The sequence below is a fragment of the Triticum urartu genome, chromosome 7, assembly GCF_003073215.2.
Source record: "Triticum urartu cultivar G1812 chromosome 7, Tu2.1, whole genome shotgun sequence".
In the NCBI taxonomy this organism is placed as follows: domain Eukaryota; kingdom Viridiplantae; phylum Streptophyta; class Magnoliopsida; order Poales; family Poaceae; genus Triticum; species Triticum urartu.
Window position 1 is genome coordinate 63669118 of NC_053028.1, and position 22005 is coordinate 63691122.

General features: G+C 50.3%; 1 pseudogene; it reads right to left on the reverse strand.

Moving 5' to 3' along the window:
• Nucleotides 1–1558: 1558 nt before the first annotated feature.
• LOC125524500 lies at nt 1559–21734 on the reverse strand (annotated as a pseudogene).
• Between the last annotated feature and the right edge of the window lie 271 nt (nt 21735–22005).

Sequence of the window (22005 nt, forward strand, 5' to 3'; positions counted from 1 at the left end):
CGATGGCCTTCATCTTCCCCCAGAATGTTTTGACTCGGGCAAAAGTCATTCACGCACCCTCAATGCACGATGATCGCTTCACAGCATCAATACGCGACACCGCATCAACAAGCCTCTGCACCAAACCGAAATAGCTATTCGGAACAGGCTCGGTTGGCCACAACCGGATTATGACATCCTTCATGGCAGCGCCGGATATCCTATGAAGTTCGGACCGTTGGGACATCTGTTCATTGAGCAACAGAGGACGCTTTGATGCGCCAAACTGTGACCAAAAAAGCTTCTCCGTTGCATATTCATCTCGCACTTGGTAATACTGCGCCGCATCGGTAGAACTCTTCGGCAAGTCCAAGAACTCGTCCGGAGAGCTCCATACTTGGTTAAGCTGGGCGTACTTCGGGTCATCGAACTTAGTTTGCAGCAGAAAGGGCTTTCCAGCCGCAACCTCCCTCGCCTGTCGAACCTCCTCACGGGCTGCTCTGAATTCCGACCGCACTGCTCTAGCCTCTTGTAAGGACTTTTCCAGATCAGCCGTTAAGGCTTTACTATCCTTCTTCAAAAACTCACAGCGGCCGGTAGCATTCTCCAGTTCGAGCGTCACAGTGGATATCTTCTCCTTATCTTGGCGTCGTGCAGCTTGTTCGGCTTTTAATTCAGCCGACGTCTTTTTGGCAACATCATTACTACGACGGGCTTGCTCCTTGGCCCAGGCCAGCTCCGCTCGAAGAACTTCAACGGCGGCAGCACCATCTACAGCCATGCATATTCCAGCATCTAAATCTCAGCATCATGCTTATACCACAAAAATGTATGAGGATTGACCCGAATACATACCTTGCGACTCGTCAATACGCATATTGATTAAACCAAGATCATCCCCTGCCACATCAAGCTTCCGATGCAAATCGGCAATTTCCATCGTTCGGAAAGCGGCCAAGGGAGAAGCAGCCCGTGTTCAAAGTTGATCAGGTTAGTCCTCAAACGATCCTTTTCGATCCTCCGTTTTGCTTCCCAGCGAAAGCCAACCCGAGTATTAGGGGCTACTACCTATACACAGGCGCATCTTTACAAGCCTTTTGACTCAAGCTCCGCCGCTGCTTAGAAGCATGTGCACGAAGACTTCCTGCCCGTCATCGACAAGTTCAAGCCAGCTCCGATAGGGGAGAGGCGACAACGACGCATCGGCGGCTCGATCTGACGGCGGTAGTGGTTGTTCGGTGATCCCAATCTCATGTACCTGTTTATTATGTTTAAAATGCTTTATATTTTTGATGAACTTTTATAATACATCAACAAGACACAGGATACAGGGACAGTGTTATCCACGGTAACCACGTCACGTATCTGCCCTAACATGCATACATATTGGCTACCAAATTTCATCGTAAAACCAAAAGAGAACCAGCATAATTATGGGTGCTATGTCGTGCAGGTTATTTTTGATGTTACAAGCAAGCTCGCCATAGCTACAACCTCGAAGCTATGTTTTTCGAGGTTGAGCTTCGCATGCTATCTTCCCTGCATCGTTGATGCCAAACACAAAACATCTATAGCGGGCTCACAGACGAGAGCCGTGCGGCGCCTCGAACCCCAGGCTCACCGCCGTCAGCGGCTTCAGCAGGCTCTCCGGGCCGGCCTCGATCACCTCCACCAGCCGCGGCCACAGCCTCGTGCCGCCCACGAACCACGACCCGTCCCCGCTCGGGCAGGGCACCGCCATCATCGACGCCGAGCCCAGCCGACCGTGCCGCAGCCACGGCGACACCATCCTCGGCTTCCCGAACCCCAGGTCCCCGTCGATGGCGAACGGGAGCATCCCGGAGATCACCAGCGCCGGGCTGCCCAGGCCGAGGTTCACCGCCTCCGTCCATTTCCCGCCGTCCTTGTACGCCGTTTTGTTCACCTCCACCCAGTCCACCAGCTCCTGGAACCTGTCCCTGCTCATCACGGACGCCATGGCCGCGCCCGCGGCGGCCACCACCTCGTGCAGCGGCGCGCGCAGCAGCTCCGCCACGCTCGCCTCGCGGGATGTGTAGGTGACCACGTTCCCCATGTACATGTCCAGCGCGCCCTCCGACGGCTCGATGCACCTCCGGCCTTCGAGGATCCACGCCATGCGACAGTTGGGTTCGGAGTCGCCGACGGCCCGCGCCAGGAGCTTCCAGATGTGCGCGCACAGCGCCACGAAGCGCGAGGTGCGGCGGCCGCCCCCCGGGGACGCCGCCTTCTGGAGCCCGCCGAGGTCGGCCGCGTCGATGCGGTACACGCGCCGCTCCATGGCCGCGGCCAGGAGGGGGTTGATCATGGTCTCTGGCGTGAACCTATCGAACTCGGCGTCCAGCGACGAGCTGTACCGCGGCGGCGACCGCGGGACGAGCAGGGACGACCGGTCGAGCAGCGGCCCGCGGGACAGTCCCCCGCCGGTGCGGGCCATCTCCGCGAGGCTGTTGAGCAGCACGATGAGCGCCCGGCCGTCGGCGAGCAGGTGGTTGGTGCCGACGGTCAACGAGTACCCCCCGCACGCGAACCGGACCACCTACAGAGACAGCGCGAGCCCCGCGTCGAACGGGATCTGGATCATCCCGAGCGAGCCGTCGAAGCGCGCAAAGTCGACTGCGGCGAGGCGGACCCCGGCAGCGTCGGCGACGACAAGCTCGGCGCCAGCGTTGGAGCAGGCGACCTCGGGGACGTTGGTGTCCGGGTGGCGCATGTTAGACTAAGTATATATTAGATATACGTGTTGTAACATAACTTGTATTTGTACGGTTCTCTCTTATAAATATATGACAACCGTACCTATCAAGGGTATCGAGCATTGTTCCAAACCCTAATTTGTTTAACATGGTATCAGACGACACGTTCGATTCGCGCCGCGCTTCCGCCTCCTCTGCTGCCGCCGCCGCCGCGTCGGCCTCCTCTGCCGTCCCGCCTCCCTCGACCCTGGCAACGGACTCGCCCTTCATGGCGTCCACACCACTCGCCTGGGCTCGGCAGGCGGCCTCGGACTCGCGCCCGACGGCGCCGTCCCGATCTCCCGCACTCGATCCATCTGCATCGGCTCGGTCTCCCGCGCCCTCCTACGACGCCCCGATCGTCGCCCCGGTGCACTACGGCACTGCCCCAGGCCAATCCCGCGACGCACCGCCGGCTACTGGTCTCTACGGCGCTGCCTCGGGCGATTCCCGCGATGCGCCGCTGGCTTCTGGCGCTGGTCCCTACGGCGCGTTCCCGGGCCAATCCCGCGATGCACCGCTGGCTTCTGGCCCCTATGGCGCTCCTCCACAGCAACCCTACGGCGCTCCCGTTCCGCACCCATACGGCGCTCAGGGCCTCTACGGTGCCCCTATCCAGCAGCCCTACGGCGGGGTATACCCTGCGCCGTACGTCGCTCCCTCCTCGACGCTATATGCGATGTCGCCCGTCGTACCCAGTGAGGCACTGCATGGCGCGCCTACGGAGCTCCTGGGTCACACACCGCGCCACCTCTGCAGTCCTATAGCGTGCCCTCTGTGCAGCCCTACGGTCATCACCAACACTCCCGTGTGCTGCCTCCGTCGGTCGATGCGCTGGTTCCATACAGTGCCCCTCCGACGTATGACTCGCAGCTTCCCACATCAGTGTCCGAACCAGGACCGTTCCACTTTGCTCATCTGGTGACGGTGAAGCTCTCTGCTGATAACTACCTCCCGTGGCGCGCTCAGGTGTTACCGCTGATGCGTAGTCACTACCTTGAGGGGTATGTCGATGGTACGCTGCCCTGTCCGCCGGCCATGGTTCCGGTGCCCTCAGCTGCAGGTGGTTCTGTCATGGTGTCCAACCCTGCTCATCGTCGGTGGATCACTCAGGATCAGGCTATTCTAGGTGCTATTCAGTCCTCGCTCACTCCCTCCGTGGTCGGCATGGTGGTCTTTGCCGCGACGTCGAGGGATGCATGGGCCATGCTCGACTCCAGCTTCTCTTCACAGTCGCTGGCTCGGTCTTCTGCCATCCGTAATCAGCTGGGTGAGGTCAAGAAAAATGACCTCTCCGTCACGGCCTTCTTCAACAAGGTCAAGACCCTGGCTGATACACTATCATCCATTGGGAGGCCTCTTCGTGACGAGGAGTTCACTTCATTCATTCTCAATGGGCTTGACGAGGACTATGATTCCCTTGTTGAAAACATCAACGGACGTGACACGCCGATGCCGCCTCACGATCTCTATGCACGCCTCCTCAACACCGAACAGCGACTCGCTGCTCGCAGCTCCGTTGGCGTCTACTCGGAGGGTCCATCTGCGAACGCTGCTCTTCGCGGAGGTGCTCGCGGTGCCAAGCAGAAGGCGTCGTCATCTTCGGGCAGCCAGCCCCGTCCGCCCGCTCCACCTCCACCGACGTCTGGCCGCAAGCGGCTCCACTGTGAGGCATGTGGCGATGGGGTTGAGTGTCAACTCTGCGGTATTGAGGGACACTTGGCGTCTCGCTGCCATCGTCGCTTCAAACGAGATTTTCTTGGCATTGGGAACAATGGGAAGGGCAATGAGAAGCAAGCTGCTCTCGCTACACAGGATCCTGGCTTCACTCCATCATACTCTGTGGATCCTACCTGGTACATGGACACGGGCACCACGGACCACTTGACGAGCCAGCTTGACAAACTGGCCACTCGCCAGCCCTACACCGGCCATGATCAAGTTCGCACTGCAAATGGATCAGGTATGCCCATCTCACATGTTGGTCAGGCATCTCTCCTTTCACGTACCACTAAAACCTTGCGTCTGCTTGATGTCCTTCGTGTTCTCTCAGTCACACGTAGTTTACTCTCGGTTCCTAAATTAACTCGTGACAACAATGTGTTCGTTGAGTTTTACCCTTTTTATTTTTATTAAGGACCGGGACACGAGGGACGTTCTTCTTAGTGGTCAAGCTCGTGATGGCTTATACATGCTTGATGTGCCACGAGCCTCCCAAGTTTTCAGTGGTGTTCGGGTGTCATCGTCGCAGTGGCATTCTCGCCTTGGCCACCCTGCCACTCGCATTGTGTGCCATGTGCTTCATCGTCATCGTCTTCCTGTTGAGTCGAGTAATAAGGAGTTTCTAGTGTGTGATGCCTGTCAACAAGGCAAAAGTCATCAGTTGCCTTTTTCTGTATCGAGTCGTGTTGTCACGGATCCTCTTGAACTTGTGTTTTCCGATGTATGGGGCTATGCCCAAACTTCTGTCAGTGGTCACAACTATTATGTCAGTTTCATCGATGCTTTCAGTCGCTTTACTTGGATTTATCTTATTAAGCGTAAATCTGATGTGTTTCATGTCTTTATGCAATTTCAAGCACATGTTGAGCGACTGCTTAAGCACAAAATCATCCATGTCCAGTCAGACTGGAGTGGTGAGTATCGTAATCTTAACACCTTGTTTCAGAAGCTTGGCATCTCACACCATGCGTCTTGTCCTCATACACATCAGCAGAACGGTGCTGCTGAGCGCAAGCACCGTCACATAGTTGAAACTGGTCTAACACTTCTTGCGCATGCCTCTGTTCCGTTTCGGTTCTGGAGCGATGCCTTTGTTACTGCCTGTTTTTTGATTAACAGGATTCCCACGCGACTTCTTCACATGAAGTCTCCGCTGGAAGTGTTGCTCAATGAAACTCCTGATTACTCCCTACTCAAAGTGTTCGATTGTGCGTGTTGGCCACATCTTCGTCCGTATAATAAGCATAAACTTGAGTATCGGTCCAAACAATGTGTGTTTCTTGGATACAGTCCTCTCCACAAAGGTTATACGTGTCTTCACATTCCGACGAATCATGTTTACATTTCTCGCGATGTTGTGTTTGACGAGACTGTCTTCCCGTTTTCCACACTCATGTCACGCACCGATACTCCCATCACCGAGTTGCACTCTTTTCCAGTTTTGCCTGATCAATTTGTGGATGCTGCATATTCTCCTTTGTTGTTGCCTAACCATGGTGCAGGAACTGGACGAGGCGCTCGACTTGAGCTGCTTGATGATGATGTGGACACTACTACGCCGGCTGCTACTCCGTTGACTGCCCCCGCTGCTACGCCCACTGTCCCCGACGTCGATCACGCGTGCATGTCCCATGCACGTGGAACCGACGGGGCGCCCGAGTCGCCTGGGCTGGCGGCCTCGCACATGCCTGGGGCGGCCTCTCCGTCGCCTGGGCTGGCGGCCTCGCGCTTGTCTCGGGCGGCCTCTCCGTCGCCTGGGCTGGCGGCCCCGCTGTCGCCTGGGGCGGCCCCGCTGTCGCCTGGGTTGGCTGAGCCCGCGGCGCTAATGGACAGGGCACCTGATTCCCCTGGGCCGGCGGACTCGCCATCGGTGTCCCCTGGGCCGGCGGACTCGCCAACCACTGCATCCTCGTCACCTGGCTCGTCGACGCCACCCAGCCTGTCTTCGCCGACCCTGACCGTGCCCTCTGTCGTGGCAGCTCCATCGCCACCGCCACCTGTCGTCCTGCGTCCCCATACTCGCAGCAAGAGTGGCATCTTTCAGCCGAAGAAGCGCACCGATGGCACCGTCGCGTGGCTTGCGGCTTGTGTGGCGCATGCTGAGGCTGATCCTACAACTGAACCACGACATTTTCGAGCAGCACTTGGCATTCCGCATTGGCGTGCTGCGATGGAGCAGGAGATCTGTGCTCTTCGGAAAAACAACACTTGGCGTCTCGTTCCACCTCCATCTGGTGTCAATATCATTGACTCTAAATGGGTATTCAAGGTGAAGAAGCATGCTGATGGCTCCATTGAGAGGTACAAGGCACGCCTGGTTGCCAAGGGATTCAAGCAACGGTATGGTATTGATTATGAAGACACGTTCAGTCCTGTTATTAAACCAACTACTATTCGTGTTCTCCTCTCCTTGGCTGTTACTCGTGGATGGTCACTTCGACAGCTTGATGTTCAGAATGCCTTCCTTCATGGAGTTCTGGAAGAAGAGGTTTACATGCGTCAGCCGACAGGTTTTGTTGATCCTGCTCAGCCACATCATTTGTGTCGCCTTGTCAAGGCTCTCTATGGTCTGAAGCAGGCCCCCGTGCCTGGCATGCCCGTCTTGGTGCTGCTCTTCGTGCACATGGGTTTGTTCCTTCTACAGCGGACATGTCTCTGTTTATTCTTCAGCGACCTGAGGTGACTATGTACGTTCTGGTCTATGTTGATGACATTATTCTTGTCAGTTCGTCTGCCACTGCTACAGATCGGCTTGTGTCCTCTCTTAGCGCTGAGTTTGCTGTTAAGGATCTCGGGAGACTACATTATTTTCTGGGCCTGGAGGTTCTTCATTCTGATGGTGGCTTGACTCTTACTCAGAAGACATACTCTCAGGATCTCCTGCGTCGTGCAGGTATGTTGCAGTGCAAGACTGCTATGACTCACATGTCTGCCACAGACAAACTGACAGCTCTTGCTGGTGACTTGCTCTCTCCTGAGGATGCCACTGAGTACCGCAGCGTTGTGGGTGGACTGCAGTACTTGCTCATTACTAGGCCAGACATATCATTTGCAGTTAACCGTGTGTGCCAGTACCTTCATGCACCTCGTGATTCTCACTGGTCAGCTGTTAAGCGTATCTTGCGCTATATTCGTCACACCGGTTCCTATGGACTCCATCTTCAGCCTGCACGTTCTGGACTGATCTCACCATTTTCTGATGCCGATTGGGCTGGTAGTCCGGATGATCGGCGATCCACAGGGGGACATGCTGTGTTCTTTGGACCTAACTTGATCGCCTGGCAAGCCCGCAAGCAGGCTACGGTGTCTCGGAGTAGTACCGAAGTTGAGTAGAAAGCCGTTGCTAATGCCACAGCTGAGATCATGTGGGTACAGTCATTGCTTCGAGAGCTGAAGGTCTCCCCAACTCAGCCACCTGTTCTTTGGTGTGATAACATCGGTGCGACGTATCTGTCAACCAATTCAGTATTTCATGCCCGAACGAAGCACATCGAAGTTGACTATCATTTTGTGAGGGAACGTGTTGCTTAGAAGCTCCTTCAGATTAAATTTGTTTCTTCTAAGGATCAGCTTGCTGATATTTTCACTAAACCCCTGCCCTTGCCTTCTTTTGAAGGATGTCATCGCAATCTTAACCTCCTGAGTGTTTCAGGACATAGTTAAGATTGAGGGAGGCACTAGTAGAAAACAGGGCTATGGTCCAGGCCGCCTCAGCCCATTAGTCCCGGTTCAGTGTAGAACCGGGACTAATGTGGGCATTGGTCCCGGTTCGTGAGCCCACGGGGCCGGCCGTACCACGTGGGCCATTGGTCCCGGTTCGTCTGGACCTTTTGGTCCCGGTTGGTGGGACGAACCGGGACCAATGGGCCTCGCTCCTGGCCCACCACCATTGGTCCCGGTTGGTGGCCTGAACCGGGACCAAAGGCTCCCCTTTAGTCCCGGTTCTTGCCACAAACCGGGACCAATGAGGTGCCTATATATACCCTCGCCCGCGAGCAGAGCACTCCAGTGCTCTGTTTTTCTCTGGCCGGCGAGGGGAGGGGTTTGTGGTGCTCTAGCTCACCTCCTATGCACACGAGGTGTTCGATGGAATGCCCGAGCCACACTACTTAAACTTTCTCCTCTCGAAGCTCGACCTCCAAGCTCCATTTTCCTCGAGATTTGTCTAGATTTAGCGGTCCGTCACGCCCCGTCCCCGTCTTCACCGCCGTCGATCACCCGCGCTGATCTCATCACCGACACCACCGTGGTGAGCCTCTTGTTCTTATCTTCTTTCTGAAAGGAAAAATATTCTTACTTGTCTGTTTAGATAGATACTTGTATCATTTTCTTACATTTATTATTGCATCTTATATAGTGCGATGGTTTTGGTATCCGCCCCCGTCGGCCCTCGTCCTGTCTATGATTCGGATTTGGTATGTATATTATCTTCATAACTATTGGTTCATTTATTGTTTATGAAAATTATGCCGACCAACGTGACATAGATTTTATTTATCTAGGATGTATGTGAATCGGAAATGCCAACCGACCCTATTGTCGAGAGGTTAAATTTAGTTGAAGAAGAAAACAATTTGTTGAAGGAAAAAATAAAAAAATTGAGGAGGAGAAGATGATATTGGAGTTGCATGTTGCGGATGTCGTCGATGATCACAAGATCAAGATGGATGCAATGCGCTTGAAGATTAGAAAGATTAGAAAATATGCCATTCATACCGAGGCTTGGTATCATTATGCCGTTGGATCAATTGTTACCTTTGGTTGCGATTATGATCGCATTTGTTTTCGCATTGAAATGTTTTACATAGTTTCAATGTATGGTTTAATTAATTAGATGCTCTGGAGAGCTATATGTTGTTAGATGAGAACTATGTATGCACTTTGGTTTTAATGTGATGATGAACTTCTATTAATTTGGACACTTAATTATATATAATGCACGCAGATGAACCGGCAATGGATGTACGGTGACAGACACACCCGCGAGTACATTAAGGGCGTGCATGAGTTTCTCGATGCGGCTGAGGCAAACAAGCAGAATGGTTTTATGTGTTGTCCATGCACTGAATGTGGGAATACGAGGTCTTACTCTAACCGGAAAATCCTTCACTCCCACCTGCTTTACAAGGGTTTCATGCCACACTATAATGTTTGGACGAGGCACGGAGAAATAGGGGTTATGATGGAAGACGGCGAAGAAGAAGAGTACGATGACAACTATGTGCCCCCTGAATACGGTGATGCTGCAACGGGGGGAGCTGGTGAAGATCAAGAGGAACCAGACGATGTGCCCAATTATGCTGCCACGGGTGAAGCTGCTGAAGATAAAGAGGAACCAGACGATGTGCCCGATGATGATGATCTCCGCCGGGTCATTGTCGATGCAAGGACGCAATGCATTAGTCAAAAGGAGAAGCTGAAGTTCGATCGCATGTTAGAGGATCACAAAAAAGGGTTATACCCCAATTGTGAAGATGGCAACACAAAGCTCGGTACCGTACTGGAATTGCTGCAGTGGAAGGCAGAGAATGCTGTGGCTGACAAAGGATTTGAGAAGCTACTGAAAATATTGAAGAAGAAGCTTCCAAACGATAACGAATTGCCCGACAGTACATACGCAGCAAAGAAGGTCGTATGCCCTCTAGGATTGGAGGTGGAGAAGATACATGCATGCCCTAATGACTGCATCCTCTACCGCGGTGCCTACAAGGATCTGAACGAATGCCCATGCGGTGCGTTGCGGTATAAGATCAGACGAGATGACCCTGGTGATGTTGACGGCGAGCCCCTCAGGAAGAGGGTTCCTGCGAAGGTGATGTGGTATGCTCCTATAATACCACGGTTGAAACGTCTGTTCAGAAACGAAGAGCATGCCAAGTTGATGCGATGGCACAGTGAGAACCGAAAGAAAGATGGGAAGTTGAGAGCACCCGCTGACGGGTCGCAGTGGAGAAAAATCGAGAGAAAGTACTGGGATGAGTTTGCAAAGGACCCAAGGAATGTATGGTTTGCTTTAAGCGCGGATGGCATTAATCCTTTCGGGGAGCAGAGCAGCAATCACAGCACCTGGGCCGTGACTCTATGTATGTATAACCTTCCTCCTTGGATGTGCATGAAGCGGAAGTTCATTATGATGCCAGTTCTCATCCAAGGCCCTAAGCAACCCGGCAACGAAATTGATGTGTACCTAAGGCCATTAGTTGAAGAACTTTTACAGCTGTGGAATGGAAACGGTGTACGTACGTGGGATGAGCACAGACAGGAGGAATTTAACCTTAAGGCGTTGCTGTTCGTGACCATCAACGATTGGCCCGCTCTCAGTAACCTTTCAGGACAGACAAACAAAGGATACCACGCATGCACGCACTGTTTAGATGACACTGAAAGTATATACCTGGACAAATGCAGGAGGAATGTGTACCTGGGCCATCGTCGATTTCTTCCGACCAACCATCAATGTCGAAAGAAAGGCAAGCATTTCAAAGGCGAGGCAGATCACCGGAAGAAGCCCGCCATGCGCACCGGTGATCACGTGCTTGCTATGGTCAATGATTTACACTACGTAATCTTTGGAAAGGGTCCCGGTGGACTAGCTGTTCCGAATGACGCTGAGGGACACGCACCCATGTGGAAGAAGAAATCTATATTTTGGGCCTACCCTACTGGAAAGACCTAGAGGTCCGCTCCTCAATCGACGTGATGCACGTGACGAAGAACCTTTGCGTGAACCTGCTAGGCTTCTTGGGCGTGTATGGGAAGACAAAAGATACACCTGAGGCACGAGAGGACCTGCAACGTTTGCACGAAAGAGATGGCATGCCTCCGAAGCAGTATAAAGGTCCTGCCAGCTACGCTCTTACGAAAGAAGAGAAAGAAATCTTCTTTGAATGCCTGCTCAGTATGAAGGTCACGACTGGCTTCTCGTCGAATATAAAGGGAATAATAAATATGCCAGAGAAAAAGTTTCAGAACCTAAAGTCTCATGACTGCCACGTGATTATGACGCAACTGCTTCCGGTTGCATTGAGGGGGCTTCTACCGGAAAATGTCCGATTAGCCATTGTGAAGCTATGTGCATTCCTCAATGCAATCTCTCAGAAGGTGATCGATCCAGAAATCGTACCAAGGCTAAGGAGTGATGTGGCGCAATGTCTTGTCAGTTTCGAGCTGGTGTTCCCACCATCCTTCTTCAATATCATGACGCACGTCCTAGTTCATCTAGTCGACGAGATTGTCATCCTGGGGCCCGTATTTCTACACAATATGTTCCCCTTTGAGAGGTTCATGGGAGTCCTAAAGAAATATGTCCATAACCGCGCTAGGCCAGAAGGAAGCATCTCCATGGGCCACCAAACAGAGGATGTTATCGGGTTTTGTGTTGACTTCATTCCTGGCCTTAACAAGATAGGTCTCCCTAAATCGCGGTATGAGGGGAGACTGACTGGAAAAGGCACTCTAGGAAGAGACTCAATAATATGCAGGGACGGATATTCTTGGTCTCAAGCACACTACACAGTTCTACAGAACTCTACCTTGGTGACCCCGTATGTCGATGAACACAAGAACAGTCTGCGCTCCAAACACCCGGAGCAGTGCGACGACTGGATTACATGTGAACACATCAGGACTTTCAGCAGTTGGTTGGAAACACATCTCAGAGGTGACAACACTGTTTGTGATGAGTTGTACTTGTTGTCAAGGGGACCATCTTTGACTGTATTGACTTACAAAGGATACGAGATAAATGGGAATACATTTTACACGATCGCCCAAGATCAAAAGAGCACCAACCAAAACAGCGGTGTCCGCTTTGATGCAGCAACCGAGAGCGGAAAGGACACATATTATGGTTACATAGTGGACATATGGGAACTTGACTACGGACCTGATTTTAAGGTCCCTTTGTTTAAGTGCAAATGGGTCAATCTGTTAGGCGGCGGGGTACAGGTAGACCCACAGTACGGAATGACAACAGTGGATCTGAAAAATCTTGGGTACACTGACAAACCGTTCGTCCTAGCCAATGATGTGGCACAGGTTATCTATGTGAAGGACATGTCTACCAAACCGAGAAAAAGAAAAGATAAGGAAGCGAAAACATCATACGATGAGCCAAAGCACCACATAGCTCTTTCAGGAAAAAGGGACATCCTGGGAGTGGACGGCAAGACAGACATGTCTGAAGATTATGAAAAGTTTCATGAAATTCCTCCCTTCAATGTCAAGGCTGACCCAAGCATCCTGATAAACAATGAAGATTATCCATGGTTACGGCGCAATAAGCAAATGACACAAGCAAAGAAAAAGTGAAGACTTTCTCCCGCAATAAGCAAATGCTATGTGGGTGAAATTATGATACCATCCCAACTTTCAACTTTTTCAGAGTTCATTTGAAATGCTTTCATGTCTTATGGTTCGAAACTTTGATACTTCGAAAGTGATTGTCCATTTTGTACACGAAGTGCATCAAGTTTTTGTCGTAACCCTCTCTACTTTTTGGAACATGCTATGTGGGTGAAATGATGATACCATGCCAACTTTCAACCTTTTCAGAGTTCATTTTGAAATGCTTTCCAATTTCAGAGTCATTTAGCTCAAAGAATGAATTAATAGCAAACAGAATGAACTACAAAACTTTTATGAAAATAAAAACAATCAATTAAAATATTATGTTATGATCAACTAAAATAAAACTATAATATTCTTCAATAGCAAAAAGAATATAATTTGTGTGACCTAAAATCAAACTATAAGTATTTAATTGTAAGTATAAATAAAAAATAAATAGCAAAGAAGAAAAAAATTCTAATTTTATAGTAAAGTTATTCATAAACTAGTGATTCACACAAATTTTTAAAAATTCAAATTTAAACTATTTAAAATTTAAAACTAATGGCACTAACAGAAAGTTTATAATTTTTATGACCTAAAAGCAAAAAGAAATCACTAAAAAACTGTAAGTATTTAGTTTTAAGTAGAAATAAAAAAATAAAAAACCAAAAAAATATAGAAATAAAAAAGAAAAAACCAAAAAAAAATGCCACCAACTGGGCCTCCACGGCCTGAATACGACTAGAAACCCTACATGGGCCAGGATTCAGGCCCGCAGAAGGCCCAATAGGCCCACAGGCAAAGCAGTGTCAAATTAGGCCCATAGGCCTGCTATTCAGAGGAGTTCGAGAGGGAGGAGGCAGCAGAGCTTATAAACCAGTGCCAGGCGCTCTCAACTAGCGATGTGGGACTAAACTTATGGGCGCGGGCAGCACAAGGGCATTGGTCCCGGTTGGTGGCACCAACCGGGACTAAAGGTGGCATTGGTCACGGTTCGTGGCACCAACCGTGACCATTGCCCCCCTTTAGTCCCGGTTGGTGCCACCAACCGGGACCAATGCGCTTCGCTTCCCGCCCTTTGGCCTGCCGAAAAGAGGCCATTGGTCTCGGTTCGTGGCACCAACCGGGACTAATGCCAACCTTTAGTCCCGGTTGCTGCCACGAACCGAGACTAAAGCCTCTACTATATAAGGCACACTTTGGAATTTTTCATTCTCATCTTGCAGTTGCCCCGACGCCGCCCGCCCCCATCGTCGCCGTCGCCCGCGCCCATCGTCACCGTCGCCCGCGCCGCGCGCCGCCCCGGCCCGCCCCCGTCGCCGTCGCCCTCGTCCCTGCCCCGACGCCGCCCGCCCCCATCGTCGCCGTCGCCCGCGCCGCGTGCCGCCCCGGCCCGCCCCCGTCGCCGTCGCCCTCGTCGCCCTGCCCCGACGCCGCCCGCCCCCATCGTCGCCGTCACCCGCGCCCATCGTCGTCGTCGCCCGCGCCGCGCGCCGCCCCGCCGTCGCCCGCCCGCCCCCATCGTCGCCGTCGCTGTCGCCCGCGTCGCCGTCGTCGTCGCCCGCCCGCCCCCATCGTCACCGTCGCCGTCACCGTCGCCGGACTCCGCGGTCCTCCTCTGGTCCGGCCGCGGCGCCCTAGCTATATGCTTTTTTTGTTATATGCTTTTTTTCTGTTATATGCTTTTTTTTCTGTTATATGCTTTTTTTTTCTGTTATATGCTTTTTTTCATGTATATATGCAAAAAATAGTTTTTTAGAAAAATTAGGATTTTTTTCTGTTCATAGATTTTTTTTCATATATATGCTTGTTTTTTATATATATGTATATATATGTTCTCTGTGTATATATCTATGTTCATGTATATATGCAAAAAATAGTTCTTTAGAAAAAATAGTTCTTTAGAAGAGGGGGTCGAGAGGGGGTCTAGGGTCGCCGAGGGGTCGAGGGTCGTCGAACATGAGAGGAGGAAGAGGATAAAAAAGAAGAGGAATAAGAAAAGAAAAAAGAGGAGAAGAAAGAATAGAGGAGAAGATCTCCTCTATTCTTTCTTCTCCTCTTTTTTTTTTCTTCTTCTTCCTCTTTTTTTATCGGGAACGAGGGTCGTCGAGGGTCGCCGAGCGGTAGAGGAAGAAGAGGATAAAATAGAAGAGGAAGAAAAAAAAGAGAGGGGTCGACGGTCGCCTAGGGGTCGAGGGTCGAGAGGGGGTCTAGGGTCGCCGAGAGGGGAGAGGAAGACGAGGAGAAATAAATAAGAAGAAGAAAAAAGAAGAAAAAGAAGAGGAGAAGAAGAAAGGAATAGAGGAGAAGAAGAGAAAAATAGAATATATATTCTATTTTTCTCTTCTTCTCCTCTATTCCTTTCTTCTTCTCCTCTTTTTTTTTCTTCTTTTTTTTCTTCGACACGTGGGGGGGGGGGTCGAGAACGCCGGACATTCATGAGAGAGGCGAGGAAGAAGGGGAAGAAGAGGAGAGGAAGAAGAGGAAGTCTTCTCCTCTATTCTTTCTTCTCTTCTTTTTTCTTCTTCTTCTTCCTCTTTATTTTATCGGGAACGAGGGTCGTCGAGAGGGTCGCCGAGCGGTAGAGGAGAAACCCTAAATAGAAAGTATCGTCGGTGTGAGATACATGTACCGTCGGTGTCGGACACTACATCCACATCCCACAAGTGGCGCGGGCTTCGACCCCCACGTCACTTGTGGGACGTGGATGTAGTGTCCGACACCGAAGGCCACATGTATCTCACACCCACGATACTTGCTAGCTATTTAGGGTTTCCTCTACCGAAAAGAAGAGGAGAAATAAATAAGAATAAGAAAAAAGAAGAAAAAGAAGAGGAGAAGAAGAAAGGAATAGAGGAGAAGAAGAGAAAAATAGAATATATTCTATTCTTCTCTTTTCTCCTCTATTCCTTTCTTCTTCTCCTCTTTTTTTTTCTTCTTTTCTTCTTCTTCTTCTTCTTCTTCTTCTTATTAGCCGGAAGTAGAGAGAGGTTTCCTAGTGTCAAAGTATTGAAGAAATCCATGCCTTCATCATTAGCCGGAAGTAACCAGGGCATGTTGGTACGAAGTTCTGCAAAGTTATTCTGGAATGGAGTCCCGGATAGAATAATCCGCTTTTTGGTACGAATTCAGCAAAGGCCTTCCAAATAGCGATATTCGGAAGGCTCTTGCTGAACTTTGTACCAAAAAGCAAATTATCCTATCTGGGACTCCGTTCTAGAACAACTTTGAAGAGCTTCGTACCATCATGCACATGTTACTTCCGCCTAATGATGAAGACATGGTTTTGTTGAATCCTTTGACACTAGGCAACCTCCCGACCCCTCGGCGATCCTCTCGAACATGAGAGGAAGAAGAGGGTCGTCTAGGGGTCGAGGGTTCCAGGGTCGTCGAGGGTTCGAGGGGTCGAGGATCGCCGAGGGGTCGAGAGAGGTTTCCTAGTGTCAAAGTATTGAAGAAATCCATGCCTTCATCATTAGCCGGAAGTAACCAGGGCATGTTGGTACGAAGTTCTGCAAAGTTGTTTTGGAATGGAGTCCCGGATAGAATAATCCGCCTTTTGGTACCAATTCAGCAAAGGCCTTCCAAATAGCGATATTCGGAAGGCTCTTGCTGAACTTCGTACCAAAAGGCGGATTATCCTATCTGGGAGTCCGTTCCAGAACAACTTTGAAGAGCTTCGTACCATCATGCACATGTTACTTTCGCCTAATGATGAAGACATGGTTTTGTTGAATCCTGAGACACTACGCAACCTCCCGACCCCTCGGCGATCCTATCAAACATGAGAGGAAGAAGAGGATAGAAAAAGAAGAGGAAGAAGAAAAAAAGAGGAGAAGAAAGAATAGAGGAGATCTTCTCCTCTATTCTTTCTTCTCCTCTTATTTTTCTTCTTCTTCCTCTTTTTTTTATCGGGAACGAGGGTCGTCGAGGGACATAGATGTAGTGTCGTCGTTGTCGATATATACCCTCTCCCGATAGCTTACTATGATTAGGTAGCTAGTTCTACGTTTGGCACTAATATATCCATCTATCATGTTTGAATAATAATTGCCATGTTGTAAATATTTGTAGAAACTATGGACACCGCCCTAGACAAAGCAACAAAAGAAGCGTTGTTGAGGGACATAATCGCAGAAGGAAGTGATGCCATCTCGTTGTTTCTCAACGAAACCGATGGTCTGGAAGGACAGGGTGAACAAGCTGGCTACGGTGACCTAATGCCGGTGCAAGAAGAAGAACATGAGGATGGCTCCGGTGACCGAACCGAGTCCGGCCAGGTATATATATTAGTTAAGCCTATGCTGACTAGCTGATTGATGCATTCATTGTTTTGGTATGTACACATATTAATTAAGTCTTTGTTCTTTTTTCTAGCCCTCCGGATCGAGCACAACTTCGGTAAAGAGACGAGGCCCGAAGAAAAAGTTGAGCTCGGATGAAAAGTTTGAGATCATAGCAATCGCGCCCGACGGCCAACCTATTGAACCCCTCCGGACAAAGAGCGCATTTGTTGCTCAGTGCGGGGTTCTGGTTAGGGACAAGATCCCGATAAGCATCCAGCAATGGTTTAAGCCGGCTACAGAAGACCCTGAGGTCCCTTATGTCAATGATATGCAGAAAAATGATCTTTGGACTGAGCTGAAGTCAAATTTCACCCTACCGCCTGAGGATAATCCAGAGAACCCAGTTAAAGAGAAATTAATCAAGTCTTTTGCTCTGAAGAGGATGGCAGAACTATTCAGGAGGTGGAAGAAAGAGCTGAATAAGTTTGTCGAAAATAATGAGACACCAGAATTCAAGGGCAGATATGAGAATATCAGAGATCACTGGCCCGCATTTGTGGCCCACAAGACATCGGAAAAGAGTAAGAAGATGTCGGCGACAAACAAGCAAAATGCTGCGAAGAAGAAGCTTCACCATCGCACGGGGTCAGGTGGCTACCTCATAGCTCGGCCTAAGTGGTTCAAGACTGAGAATGATCTGGTTCATAAAGGGATCGAACCAGAGACAATTAACTGGCCAGACCGTTGCCGGACTTGGTTCTTCGGGGCTGGCGGAACCCTGGACCCTGAAACAGGGAAGTGCATTTGGACGAACGATCAAATGGACATACCAGTCAGTAAGCTTAAGCAGTATATCGAAGCAGCGCAGGAAGGGACGTTCTTTCCAGACAGAGAGAACGACGAGCTCACAATGGCCCTCGGGAATCCTGAGCACCCTGGACGGACACGAGGCACGCCAGGCTCCGTTTCGTGGAAGGTTGGGTTTCTGGACGCAGGCGGTTACAAATCCCATGAGAGGAGGAAAAAAGTGCAGCAGACCCAAATGCAGGCGCTGCAAGCAAGGGTGGACGCGATAGAGGAACGAGAAGCAAATCGCAGCAAACGTACTGCCGAAGCCTCCCCCGAAGCTACCCCGCCATCTCAGCGCAGAAGCAGCGTGGCTTCCACCGAGCTGCTTCAGCTAGAGCATGCCTTGACGGCTCCTGCCAGCTATCCCGTGGATGCTATCACGGAGTCTCAAAATTGCCACCTTATGACGCAATGGATGAATTTGAAGGTCAAGGCAGCTGTTGGCTCTGTTTATCCTACTGAACCCGGCGCAACTTTTCACTGCCGGCCGATTCTAGAAGGATATGCTAGGGTGATGGTGGATGAGATAACGGAGGGATTTGAGGACCTCCAGCTTGACCACCCTACCGGTGAAGGGGAGACTCGGCTGGGGTCTGCTCTGAAGACTCCATGCCTATGGCGGAAGGACCTCATCAACCTTCCGAACTGGACGCCACCGCCTCCTCCTCCTCCTCCGGCGAGTCAGGGCACTCCGCCTCCACCGCCTCCTCCTCCTCTGGCGAGTGACGATCAGGGCCCTCGGCCGGCTCCTTCTCCGGCGCGCGGCGGCACTCCGCCTCCTTCTCCGCCTGCGCCGACGCGCCCGAGAAGCCCGCCTCCTCCTTCTCCGCCTCGTCAGCAAGGGCGGAAGAGACCTGCCGCCGCTCCAGCTACTCCGGCGCGTCGTAGTCCTTCTCCTCCGCCGCTTAAGCAAGTAAACAAGACAACCGCTACGTCTGCTCGGTCGGCGTCTAGCAGTACAACCAGAGGCGGGAGGACATACAGATTCGGTCCTTCTCTGAAGACTCCAGAGAAGTTACCATACGAGAGGACCCAGGAGGAGAACGCCGAGATCACGCGAGAAGAAGTGAAGAAATTCTTTGAAGGGGTGAAAGCAAAGAAACATCCACCTCCGGAGAAGAAGGTAGATCGGGTGAAAGTGAAGCGCACTCTGGCTGCCCTGACAAAAACACCGAAGTCTGATTCGCCGAAAGGAAACTATGACCGCATTATTGGAAAGGAATTTGCCGAAGCGGAGCGGTCGGGAAGTACTGTCAGTGATCAAAGGCTGAAACAACGACGAGCTGGGAAACAAATTGCCCAGCTCGTCGAACAAGCGAAGCAATCGTGCCCCCCGCTCAAGGTGCCTAGCCACAACATCGATAATGATCCGAGGATGGTGCCCGGTTATAGCAATCCTGCAGATTACCTGCCCGACGAAGTACATTATGACCCCATGGACGTGCAGATACAAAGATACGAGTACGGGAAGCCTCTCGTCAAAGATGAAAGATCTCTATCAACGATGATGCGAAGATTGCATGATTGGTACTTGAAAATATGCAGAGACTCTGGGGGGAGGAGTACTTTATATGCGAGAGTTAAACCGGAGCATGACCTCATTGGAATTGATCTGTTGCCTGTTCCATTTGAGGAGTTCTATCAGTTCTTCAATCAATTGGCCCTCGATAAAGCAACTGTCACCTGCTACTGTCTGTAAGTAGTACTACTTCTGTCATTAAGTTTCTCTATATAGCTTAGCTCTTTCATTGCATGTATTTATAATCATCCTCACTATATTATGCAGATTGAAGATCATCGAATTGAAGAAAAGACAAGTCGGTGATATTGGGTTCATTAACACAAATTTCATAGATGCAACTCAGGTTAAATTTCATGCCGCAGAAACCGAGGCCAGCATGCTAGAATCATTGATAATAAATCAAAACAAAGATATAATACTCTTTCCTTACAACTTCAAGTGAGTGTTACTGTCTTGTGCGTATTCGGTTTCCCTTATATATTAGTCAAGGTTATAGTAATGTAATTGATGAGTTATGCATGCGTGTGCAGTTTCCACTATATTCTCCTACATATTAAGCTTGAGCAGGGACTAGTAACCGTCTTAGACTCAAGACGAAAAGATCCCAAGGACTATGCAGACATGACTCAAATACTCGAGAAGTAAGTTAAATCGATCATTATCCACCATATCAGCAACTTTGTTCATTTCCTGATATATCAAGTAATTGTTTTCTTTGTCCGGCAGGGTTTGGAGAAAATTCACCAGAAAAGCTCCGGGACTGCCGAAGGAGCTGCAATTTAGACACCCGAAAGTAAGTACTAGCTATAGTAGCATTTTAAGTGCATCTACTAGTCATTCAAGCGCTAGTTTCATCAATACCATTTGGCATTCTTGCTTATCAGTTTGATTAACCTCTATTTCTTGTAAAGTGGTTGTGGCAGCAACAATGGAATGATTTCTGTGGTTACTATGTTTGCGAGTCCATCCGCCACACGACCTGTGAGCGGGGCTACACTGACGAACAATATGAAGTACGTAAATAACAACATTCACAATTTTATTTTATTACCATCATTTGTGTTGAGTTTCATTCATTCATATATATATGTATTGACCCCCTTCTTTAAATTAGATGTTTCGGAAGCGGGATGAACTCCTAGCACCAGCTCGCATGCGAGGAATTCAAGAGGAATTGGCGGCATTCTTTCTTGACCACGTGATCCCTGAAGACGGAGAATTCTATGTTAACCCTGAGTCCGTATGATTATATTTGTAAGAGATAATTACTGTATATATGTAGCCGGTAGTGTCAGATAGATATACGAGAACTTGTTGTTCGACCAATCTCTCGGAGAAGGAGAGGTGGTCGATATCACTTCTCTCTGTATATATGCATATATGTTCATGACGATCTTCTGTTTCCTTCGTTTGCTTACTAGCTAGCTAGCGTGTCTAGTCCTCTCTATATACGTATGTATAGTACGTAGCGTCGACCAAGCACAGACATAACAGAGGACACTTCTCTCTATTAATTATAACTAGCTAACACAATATATGAAACACCTAAATTAACCCCCTAAAACCCCCAACCCCCCCCTTTCAAAAAAAAACAAAAACCCCAGCCACAGAAGTGCTGACGCGTGGATGCCTATTGGTCCCGGTTGGTGCCACCAACCGGGACCAAAGGGTCTCCACGTGGGCAGTGCGCAGAGCCCAGTCAGGAGACCCTTTGGTCCCGGTTGGTCACCAACCGGGACCAAAGGGTCTCCTGACTGGGCTCTGCGCACGTGGGCCTTTAGTCCCGGTTCTGGATTGAACCGGGACTAAAGGGTGGAGGTATTAGTACCGACACTTTAGTCCCGGTTCCTGAACCGGGACTAAAGGCCCTTACGAACCGCGACTATAGGCCCTTTTTCTACCAGTGAGGGTGTTAGACTAAGTATATATTAGATATACGTGTTGTAACATAACCTGTATTTGTACGGTTCCCTCTTATAAATATATGACAGCCGTACCCACTAAGGGTATCGAGCATTGTTCTAAACCCTAATTTGTTTAACAGCGCACGACGCGGCCGGCGAAGGGGAAGAAGCGGGAGAGGTAGGCCGGGAGCGCGGCGCGGACGGTGGCGAGCACGGGGTCCAGGCCGCACGGCGGAGGTGGGTAGATGCTGACGAGGTAGATGGGCAAGGGGCCGAGGACGAGGTCGAGGTTGGAGGCGGCGTGCACGGCCGGCGAGCCCGGGGGAGGGTTGGAGGCCCGGACCAGCTCCCGCGACGCAATGAGCAGGTCGAAGCGCTCCAGCGGCATCTCGACGAGGTGGCAGGTGCGGCGATCTTTCTTCCTATCGTCGGAGCTCGGAGTAGGAGTACTCTGTATCTGCGTCAACGGTGACTCCACTCTGCACAACAAGCTTGAACCTCGACAGCCTCCTGAAGTTGTACTTTTGGTCAAAGTTTGTCCCTAATATTTTGGTCAAAGTCTGATCATCTACTGGACTAACGAAAACGGCCTCTTGTATAAAGGCAATAAGTTTTTTTTTCCAGTTTGGCTAAGTCTCATTATATCCCAATCAATGTTA